Here is a 9,458-nt window from a genome sequence, read left to right on the forward strand (position 1 = left end):
GAGTGGAAAATGGGAATTTTAAACAGCAAGTGTGATTCATGCTGCTTATGAACACAGTTATGTATGCTTCCTTCAGCTTTTTATTTTTTCCTCCCCCACAAATAAATACTTAAATCTTTAAAAACATTCTCGAATGATCCATAACCAGGCCACCCAACTATATCACTGTGTGGACATGTATTTTACTAAATGCAAATGTACAAAGGGCTATTAATACCCACACTCTTCTCTACTTTCTTTTAACTCCCAATATTAACCTCATCTTCAGCATTGATCAAAAACACCTCACTTCAGCGGGCAGCCACCCAAACCCCATATGCTCATCATCAGAAGACAAATGGATGACCCCATCTGCAACAGAGTGACAATGAATGCTGGTGAGTTGCAAACACCCACAAGTATATTTTTAACCATATTGAAATTCATAGTTACAAGATACCCAGAGACCACAAATGCAACATTGTGCATAACTTCCTCTGTATAAATGCAAGCCCCCTACCGTCTTTGGTCAGGAATCAGCAACCTCTTTCATGCTGCCAGATTCTACCTCTCTTAGGTCCACTCAGAGACTCTCCCACCTGTGCTGCTGCCTCTTTTCCACCAGGGGGATGTGAAAGCCTCTCCAGGAAGGCTCTTGTTGATGGTAGACCTGATAACTAGGCCAATAGGTAGTTCTAATCATGAACTGATAATGGAATAATACATAGCTGATGAGCAGTGCAAACCCCATTGTTTGCTTTAATGGAAAGTTCATACTGCTCTTCAGGAGCAGAATGCTACTCTTGGTGATGCCCAAAAAGGTCCCTCCCCAGCTGGCTGTGGTCATCCAGATCGGTGTGTGTCTGGGTGTGTACAGGCCAAGCAGAGCCGGGCTTAGGGTGAGGCCATGAACAGGGTCAGATTCTGCCGTTGCCTAAATTTTTGAGATTTTGTTCTTCCAAGACAATTGTTCATTCAATTTGATTTTTAACCTACTATATAATGGTATTGTTTATCTAGATGAGTGAGTTTTTGACACGCCTTTTACTTTGGGGCCTGGGCCTGGTTGCTCATCCCCACTGCCCCAGACTCTGCTGTCTTGTCCTGGCCTGAGTGCCAGGTGTGGCACTGAGTGTCCCTCACACCTCATCTTGGGTCCATTAGTAACAGCAGCGTGTAGGAGACACAGTGGGCAGCAGCTGGACCCTTGTGTCTTCCTGGAGAGGCTGCCAGGGGTAAGCGCATCTTGAGCTGTCTGTGCTGAGAGGAAGGGGCCAGGCTCCCAGGTCCCTCTCCTGTGTCCCTTCTGACCACAATCATTTTGCCAGGTCAGAATCTCCCTGCCTGGGCCTCTGATTCAGTGTGTATCCCTGGGTGGCCTCCGTGTGCTGACCCCAGATGGATGAGGGTGGGCGGCATGGAAGTAGCAGGAGGTAGGGCATGTCCAGGTGTTCCTGAAGTGACCTAGCCGGAGGCCCGACTTCTCAGGAGGCCACTGGTGGAGCTCTGCAGAGACAGGGTGGTGGGGAAGGATATGATGAGATCTCTAAAGTTCTGTGCTTTTGGTTTATGCCCAGTTTTCAACTGTGATCTACAGTTTTGTGGTGGGCTGACACCGGCTCCTCCTGGAATCTTGCCTGTTAGTGGGAACAGACCAGGGACTGCACTAACCTAGGCCAGAAGGTCAGGGAGAAACAGCCTCATGAGGATACCCTGGAAGGGGGTCTTCAGAGAGAGGCTGTGATCATCACATGTGTCCTCTCTGGCCCCTCCTGTCCCCAGCTAAGGTTGCCCCCACTTTATCATGTGTCCCTGAAACTGAACAGTCACAGGAGCAGGGTCCCTTGGAGGTCGGAGGTGGGGGGAGGCAGCTCCTGCTTAGCATGTTTACACCCCTCCTTCCCCGTCTCCTTGGCCTGTTCTGGAGTCTCTAGGGAAGATGTCGCTGCAGCTGACACTTGCTTGATGATTCAAGGGTCACGCAGGTGTGCCTGGACCATTTCTCCCATCGGCTTGTGGAGACCCTTGACCAGCACTCCAGTACTCTGGCCCCCAGGCGCTGCTGTCTCCACTGACCCAAAGGCGATGACCACTGGTTGTGACGTGGGCGTGGAGGATGGGGCGGCCATGCTGTGGGGTTCAGAGACAGGCGACTCAGCATCTCTTTATGTCACCTGCAAAACACTGGCTGGAGGAGGGGCGGGGGCCATTTTAAATGTTAAAATTGATTCAAACCTCAAAGCTGAAGTGCCCAGACCCTTCTGTGCAAGTATGAAAGTTGATAAAAAGACTCTCATGTCTGCCCCTGCTGAGGAGGGAGGAGAAGAGGGACTGGGTGGGAGAAGGGACTGAGATGCCCAGGCAGGTCCTGAAACCCTCCCACGCTCAGGAGTCACCGTCTCAGGAGCGTGTCAGATGGCCACGAGCTGGAGGAGGGAGAGCCGGGGAGCGCACTCTCACGAGCAAGTGAAGAAGTCATTAGAACTTCATCTGAGAAATGAGGTGGTTGGTTCTCCAGTCTGCCTCTACAAGCGAAGGTCCATCCTGCCCAGTGCTGGTGGCAGTGGCCTGGGTCGTCTCTGGGAAGAAGCCAGAGTGCCATTTTAATTCCCTGTGACTGGGGGAGTCACTACATGGCAAGCAGTGTGGGGGTGGCTGTCAGCTGCTCCAATGAGCAATGCCTGGAGTCAGCCATGCCCGTCCTTCCCATCTACTCTGTTAAACCCAAGAGGGACATAAAGTCTGGACCATTTGATGGTCCTAAATTATGTGCTCTCCGTCTGTCATGGAGCAATGGTTTAATGCGATCCCTGCACTGGGCACACAGTGAAGCCGCCAGGGGTGGAGTCGTCACAGTGCACTGCTCCCCCAGGTGAGTGGCCACTTGGCAGGGCTATGGGTATAATATGGGAATGGTCTGGGCGCTGACATTGGCAGGGGTGCCAAAGAAGGAGAGATGTCTCTGGGCTGGAAAACTGTTATTTGTATTTACACTTAGTGAACGAAGCTTGGAGCTTTCACAGGGCCATTTCCCAAGTTGACAACGAGTTGCTGACAATCCCTTCCTCCTGCAAAACTTCCTCTCCTCAAAACGAAATTGTTCTCCTGGTTAATGGGAAGGACTGAGAAAGAGCTGAGAAGGAAATGAAGTTCCTCACCTGGGATTCCGTGGACTTTGGAGCAATCAAAGTCACTCTGGTGACACATGGACACATGGAGTCCTCACATTTGGCTGCTATCATGTACAGTGAATGGAACTGACATTTTATTTTCATAACACCAAGGGCATATGAGTGTTTTAGGCCAAAACAGTAAGTTTGAGGGGCTGTTGCTGCAACCCCCATGAAATAGTGAACTGGAAGTCTAGTAGCCACTAACTTGTATCACAGGCTCACACTATGGGGTCCTCTGTCCCTTTAGCACAAATTTTAAGTCAAGAAATCTGTATGTCCTTAATCACAGCCTCCAACATCTCAACCCGTCTCCTAAACAAAAGTCAGTACCGCAGCAGGCAGCAGAGCCTCCAGGAAGTGTTCCAGGTGACGCTGAGCAACGGTGACAAACCAAGGCCAGTGAGCCAGACCTGCCACTGCTTGGGACTCTGGGGTCTTCTTCAGATTAGCTTGGCGATGTTGGGGGGAAGAGTGTCCACACCAGGAGCCCAGACTTCCCTCCCGTGGCTTCCTGGGGATTATCCTGGAGCTAGCTTTCAGGTCTCTCCTGTAGGTCCTAGAACGTTCTCGAAGCCTGCGTCCCCACACTGTCTCTCCCTTTTTCCTCCACGTGGCATTTACTAATCGTTAGCATTTTAAACAACACTAATGACTTTTGCTATATCCATCATAATACCACATTACAATATAGAATGTTTACGTTAATTCGAATTATCCCCAAATACACCCACTTTGCTTAAATGCGTTTATTTTAAGAGAAAATGACATCTAAGCTACAAATTACCTGCCATTATCACTTCCTGTAAGAGGACAAGTATGACATAAAAGCAGCCTTGGCATAAAAGCATTGTATTTTGATTATTTAAAATTTTACATTTATTTTCTGATTGACAAATAATAATGATAGCTATTCGTGGGGTCAGGGTTAAAATTTGGCATGTGTATATTCTGTGCAATGATGGACTCAGGACCTTTAGGTCATCCGTCACCAATTTATCCTGGGCTTGTGATGAGGACTTTGGAAATGCCACCCTCCTGACTCTCTGACGGGTAGCGTAGGGTGTTGCTAACTATAAGCACCGTGGCGTTCAAGTTCAAACTGAGTCTCTGCTGTTAACTCCTGTCTCCCTGTCTTTCCCTGACCCACAACCTTCCCAGCCTGTAGTAACCACTGTTCTGCCCTGGGCTTCTATGACTCAGATTTCCAAGTAGGATTAAAATCAAGCAGTATTTGCCTCTGTGTCTGGTTTATTTCATGGAGCTTATGATCAAAATTGCTGCAGATGATAGGATTCTACTCTCCTTTATTGGTGACTAGTATTCTGTAATATATCTGTATCACGTTTCCCTTCCATTCACCTGTCGGTAGACATTTAGGGGATTCCATTTGTTGGCTGTCCTGAATAGTGTCGCAGTAAACATGGGGATAGAAAACGTCTGTTTGATGTACTGACGGTGCATCCTTTGTATGGATGTGCATAGTGGGATTGCTGGATCATGTGATAGTTATGTTTAAAATTTTTGAACATAGATTTTACTGTCTGCTTGAGGCTTCAGAGCATAAATACCTGTTCTGAGGCTAAATACCTCTGACTGCTTCCTCTCAGTATAAGGGAGGTGTGTGTTGGCAGGAGCACACTGAGACTTGCCCATTGTGCATCTGAAAATAGCCACTTCATGGCTGCTCTCTGATGTTACCAGCTTCAGTTCAAGCACACAGAGAGCCATTTGCCTTACTGCGAGCAGCCCCAGGAGCAGCATTCCTTGCTTTGTTTCTGACATCACTGGATTCCCACAAGGTGAGCAGCATCAGCCCCACGAAATCGGTCATGATCGGTCAAAATGATCATAGGACCTCATTCCCCTGTGTAAGTGATCAGGGTAGTGATGGATCACAGATCCCAGCTCTGGCCACTGAGAAACATGGAGAGGCCCTCTGGGAGTTGTTGCAAGCTTTTTATTCCAGAATAAAAGCAAAGGCAATGGAGGAAGACTGTGCTTTCTTTACTTCTACCTTCTATAAGTCTACATAGTAAGGAAGTGATGCCTGGAGTCCTGGCAGCCGTCATAGTACTCTGAGTAAGCACTGTGCTGAGGTTGGAGGGCTGGAAGGGTGGAGACAGCCTGGGACTTTGATGACACCTCTGACTTTCTAAACCAATATGGAACTCACCTCCAATATCTTATTAAACAAACACTGAGGATTCCTACGGCTTCAGGACTTGCTTAGGAAATGACTGCGTTCCATTCCATTCATTCTCCTTAGACAGTCATTCATTCATAAAATACACACCGATCGGCTACTCTGCCTAAATCACCACCTGGTGTTGGGATACAACAGCTACAAGCCAGACAAAGATGCTATAGTTTGTAGAGGCTGTCATTGTACATTCCTGCCCCCGCTGCTGATGTGGATGGTCCCTTTCCCCCATGGAGAAGAAAGAAAGTGACAACTACTCTCTGTGCAAAGGCCTGTCTTATTAGATTTAAACAGCTCCAGCTAAGAGGGGGCTTGGACAAGGATGGCACAGAATATAAGAAGTTTGAAAAGGAAAGGACATGGCAGAACAGAAGCAACAGCTGTGACCCTCATCTCCTGACAGCTCCATTATAGCCTCGCTCCTTTTCCAGATGGGGCTTCAGAGGCAGGAATCCCTCCCCAGGGTGGAACGTCCACCAATGGGTGAAAAGGGACTCTACAGTGAGCTACCCATTAGGACCTGTGGATGGAGGTAACCTAACCTGCAGGCAGGTGATCACCCGGGACTCTCTCCGTGTGTCCAGAATCGGTTTCCACTATCAGGAGCAGTGTGGCCCAGAGAAGCAACCATTTAAGAAGCTCTGCCTCTGTGTTTTCATGATTGTTTGCTAGGACCAGCTGACCTTTTCTCTAGGTTTTGTTTCCTCTGGGGAAGAAGGTGTGGAGTTTCCCCTCCTTTGGGGAAGAAAGGAGGTTATTGGATGGGGCACTTCTCTAGGCTTTTCGAATGCAGAAAATTGAGGCTGAACAAGAAGGGATATGAACAGAATTCCCAAACAGGGCTGCTGGTTTGTTTTGACAGTTTTGTGGTTTCCCATAACTGCCTGCTGAAGCAAATACCTGTATTTATGTTCGAATTGAACTGGCAGGATGGAGTGCTCAGGAGCCGGCAATTTCTCTGCTGTAAATGGAGGACAGCACCAGACACATCTCAAACTTCTAAAGGTATCTGCATGGTGGATCGACAACACAAAGAATTTGGGGGGAAATGTATCAGAAATGAGACTCATCCTAAATGAGAACTGATGGGGATGAGAGGCTCCTATAATTTATCAGGTTAGTTAGAGACAGAAACGAGGCTATAGGGTTTGTTCTGCTCCTGCAGCGTGGCTGGTGAAATGAGAAGGGACGTCAGGGGAGTGCTGGGCTGGCTGCCCCTCATTTCTTCCATCTTCTGATATTGCTGGGAAGATTCAACCAGCACAGGGCTAGAAATAAACATTGCACTCATTTAACATGGGAAACAAAAGCAAAGTTATGAGTCAGAGGTATTTTAGCCTCAGCACAATAACGCAATGGATCCAGCCAAATGCAACTGACTCCAACAGCAAGACGTAAGTTTTATCTGTATGAATCACAGCCACGCTAAAATGGACCCTATGGTGTGCTGAGCTAGAGGGAGACAACTGGTAGACCCGATGTCCTGGCCTCTGGGTTTGTATATTAAAATTGTCCTGGGCTTCTTTGTGGTCATTGGTTAACTGACGTGGATGACAGATACTGTGAGATATTTCCAGGGTCCCCTAGTTAATCTACAAGAAGGCTAAAATTTCACTTATTTGCTAGGATTGGAATGCCCACCAGCTACTGACTGGACCCATATGTGTGCCTTGGGGCAAATTTGGAGACAATTTGCTGAACATTAAAAGTACAATCGATAATGTTTCCACATGCATGATAGCACTTAGAGGAGCATCTGGGACTGAGCCACCTCACATCTGTCCAACCACAATTGTTCAGATGTGATGGGCCCGAAGGGCTTGTGGACATGGCCAAATGTCATCCTGGGTGAAAATCAAGTCAGAATTTTGCCCAAGAGAGATTTCTGCATAGATAATGGGCTCAGAAAATACAGTCTGGTTCTAGAAGGCACATAGAATGGAAATGAGAACGTGTAAAGTTAAAGAAAAATGGTTTTCAGTTCACAAAACCCCACCCGCCCCTCTGAAGAGTCCATTCCCTCATCCAGGACCAGAATTCTTCACTTCCCCTGGAACTTAAGGCACTTCTCAATTTGCCTGAGAGCCACAGAGTTTGAGTTTCTCTAGAAGGGATCCCCCCCCCGCCACCAGGGGCAAATTGAGAGCATCAGAAGGTGAAGTCAGGCATATTATTCTGGGAAGTATGATAGATCTTCTTATGATTCTGCAATGCTAAAAATAAAGGTAAAACTCTGTAGCGTGCATTCTTTTGATTTCCGACTTCATTGTAGACCAGTGTTTTCCTTCTGCAACCACTTACCAAGTGATTACCTAAGGAGACTGCAGGTGGAAGACCCCGTTAGCTTCCCAAGCCAGAGATGTTATGACATGTCCCTAAGGGAGGGAATTGGAAGATCTCAGCTATCTCAGTATCCAGCTTCCCGATCTTCTTAGTCCCTAAGACTCAGGTCCACAATGGCAGACTCTCCATGGGGCCCACACTGATGCTTCCAGAAGCCCAAGGAAAGAAACCAATGTTGTTGGGAGGCCGAGAATGCAGAGCTGCTGCTGAGGATTTGGGAAGTGTCCCGAAGTGCCACCCACTGGGGACAGGTGGGTGGCAGCCTGCTACAGGTAGACTGTGACACCCAGAAGCAGCTCTTCATTTCACCCTAATAATGTGAGTCTATTATAAATGCAGGATTCAATGAAAGAAAGCATCGAGGCCTATGCTTCATGGCTTCCCTTAAGTAAATATATTTAAAAGTAAACTTTCTTTCACTACCAGAAAAGGCAAACTTCCTATCTCACCCACAGAAGCAACCCATCCCAGAAAATTATTAAATCTCTCCCTTAGATAATACTAAACCCTATTCAGATCTGGTTGCCTGAGGAAGGCCTCAGTCTGTGACCTGCTTTCCCTTTGCTGAATTGAAGATTTTCTAGTGGAAGAGAGGCTTTACAGAGGTAGCATTGGAATCAAAAGACTTTCTCCTTGGAGTCACAGGAGTCATTGAAAGGGAGCTGCTAGGGAAATCGCCTAATCAATTTTTAAAAAGTCATGAACTGTGGTAGCAACTGGAACTGCTCACAAACTCCACAGCACTGTGAGGCCAGCATTTTATGGAACAGAGAGGATGTGGCTAGTCGAGACACTCTGTAATTAGTTCCTGAGCAATAAGGTGACTTGGGACAAGGTTCTCTCTGATAACTCATTCTTCTCTAATAAAGTCCCTTCTTTGTCAGACTTCAAATCAGGCTTCTTCAAGTGTCAGAGAATTGCTTTCAATCTCCAGATAATTGTACTGTATAAAATATCCTAAGACTCATTGAAAAAAAAGTATTTTCAAAGCAGTTAGATTGAATCTTGTGGGTTGAACGTACTGACTATTTATAATGAATGAGATACAGTGGAAGTAATAGAACATCACTTCTGACATGGATATAAAAATACTGTCGTTTCTGTTTTGAGGGCTCACTCCTTCAGTTGCTCACTCTGAGGAAATTCGGATGCCGGGTTGTGAGCTGCATTGCAGAGAGAGCAAGAGTCTCTAAGCCCAAGGAATTTTCCGGGCCATAGGCGATGGGGAACTGAGGTCCTCGGGGCAACAGCCTGTGGGAAAGAGGCCCACTGTAATACTGAGTGATTTTGGTGACCCTTCAGGTGAGATTTGACCCACAGTCAGTGCATGGCTTTGCCTCCAGAGCTCTGAAGTCAGAAGAGCTCAAGAAAGCAGTCTGTGTTTCATCACCAATCCAAGAAGCAGAATGCGTGCTGTGTCAAGTTGCTAAGGCAAACAGGAAGGGCAGTCACCCAAACACGGAACCCATGGCCTCTGAATACACCAATGCAGGTCACTCATCTTTGACCTCACCTGCAGAGTTTCTTTTTTCATGTTTAATTTACATCTTCTTTTTTTCCCCTAAGATGAGATGCTGTTGTGGCTCAGTGGTAGAGTGCTTGCCTCACATGTGTGAGGCACTGGGTTCAATTCTCAGCACCACATATAAATAAATAAATAAATAAATAGATAGATAGATAGATAGATAGATAGATAAATAAATATCCATCAACACTAAAAAATATTAAAAAACAAAACAAACAAACAAACAAAAAACAGGGAC

The sequence above is a fragment of the Ictidomys tridecemlineatus genome, assembly GCF_052094955.1.
Source record: "Ictidomys tridecemlineatus isolate mIctTri1 chromosome 1 unlocalized genomic scaffold, mIctTri1.hap1 SUPER_1_unloc_8, whole genome shotgun sequence".
NCBI lineage: Eukaryota > Metazoa > Chordata > Mammalia > Rodentia > Sciuridae > Ictidomys > Ictidomys tridecemlineatus.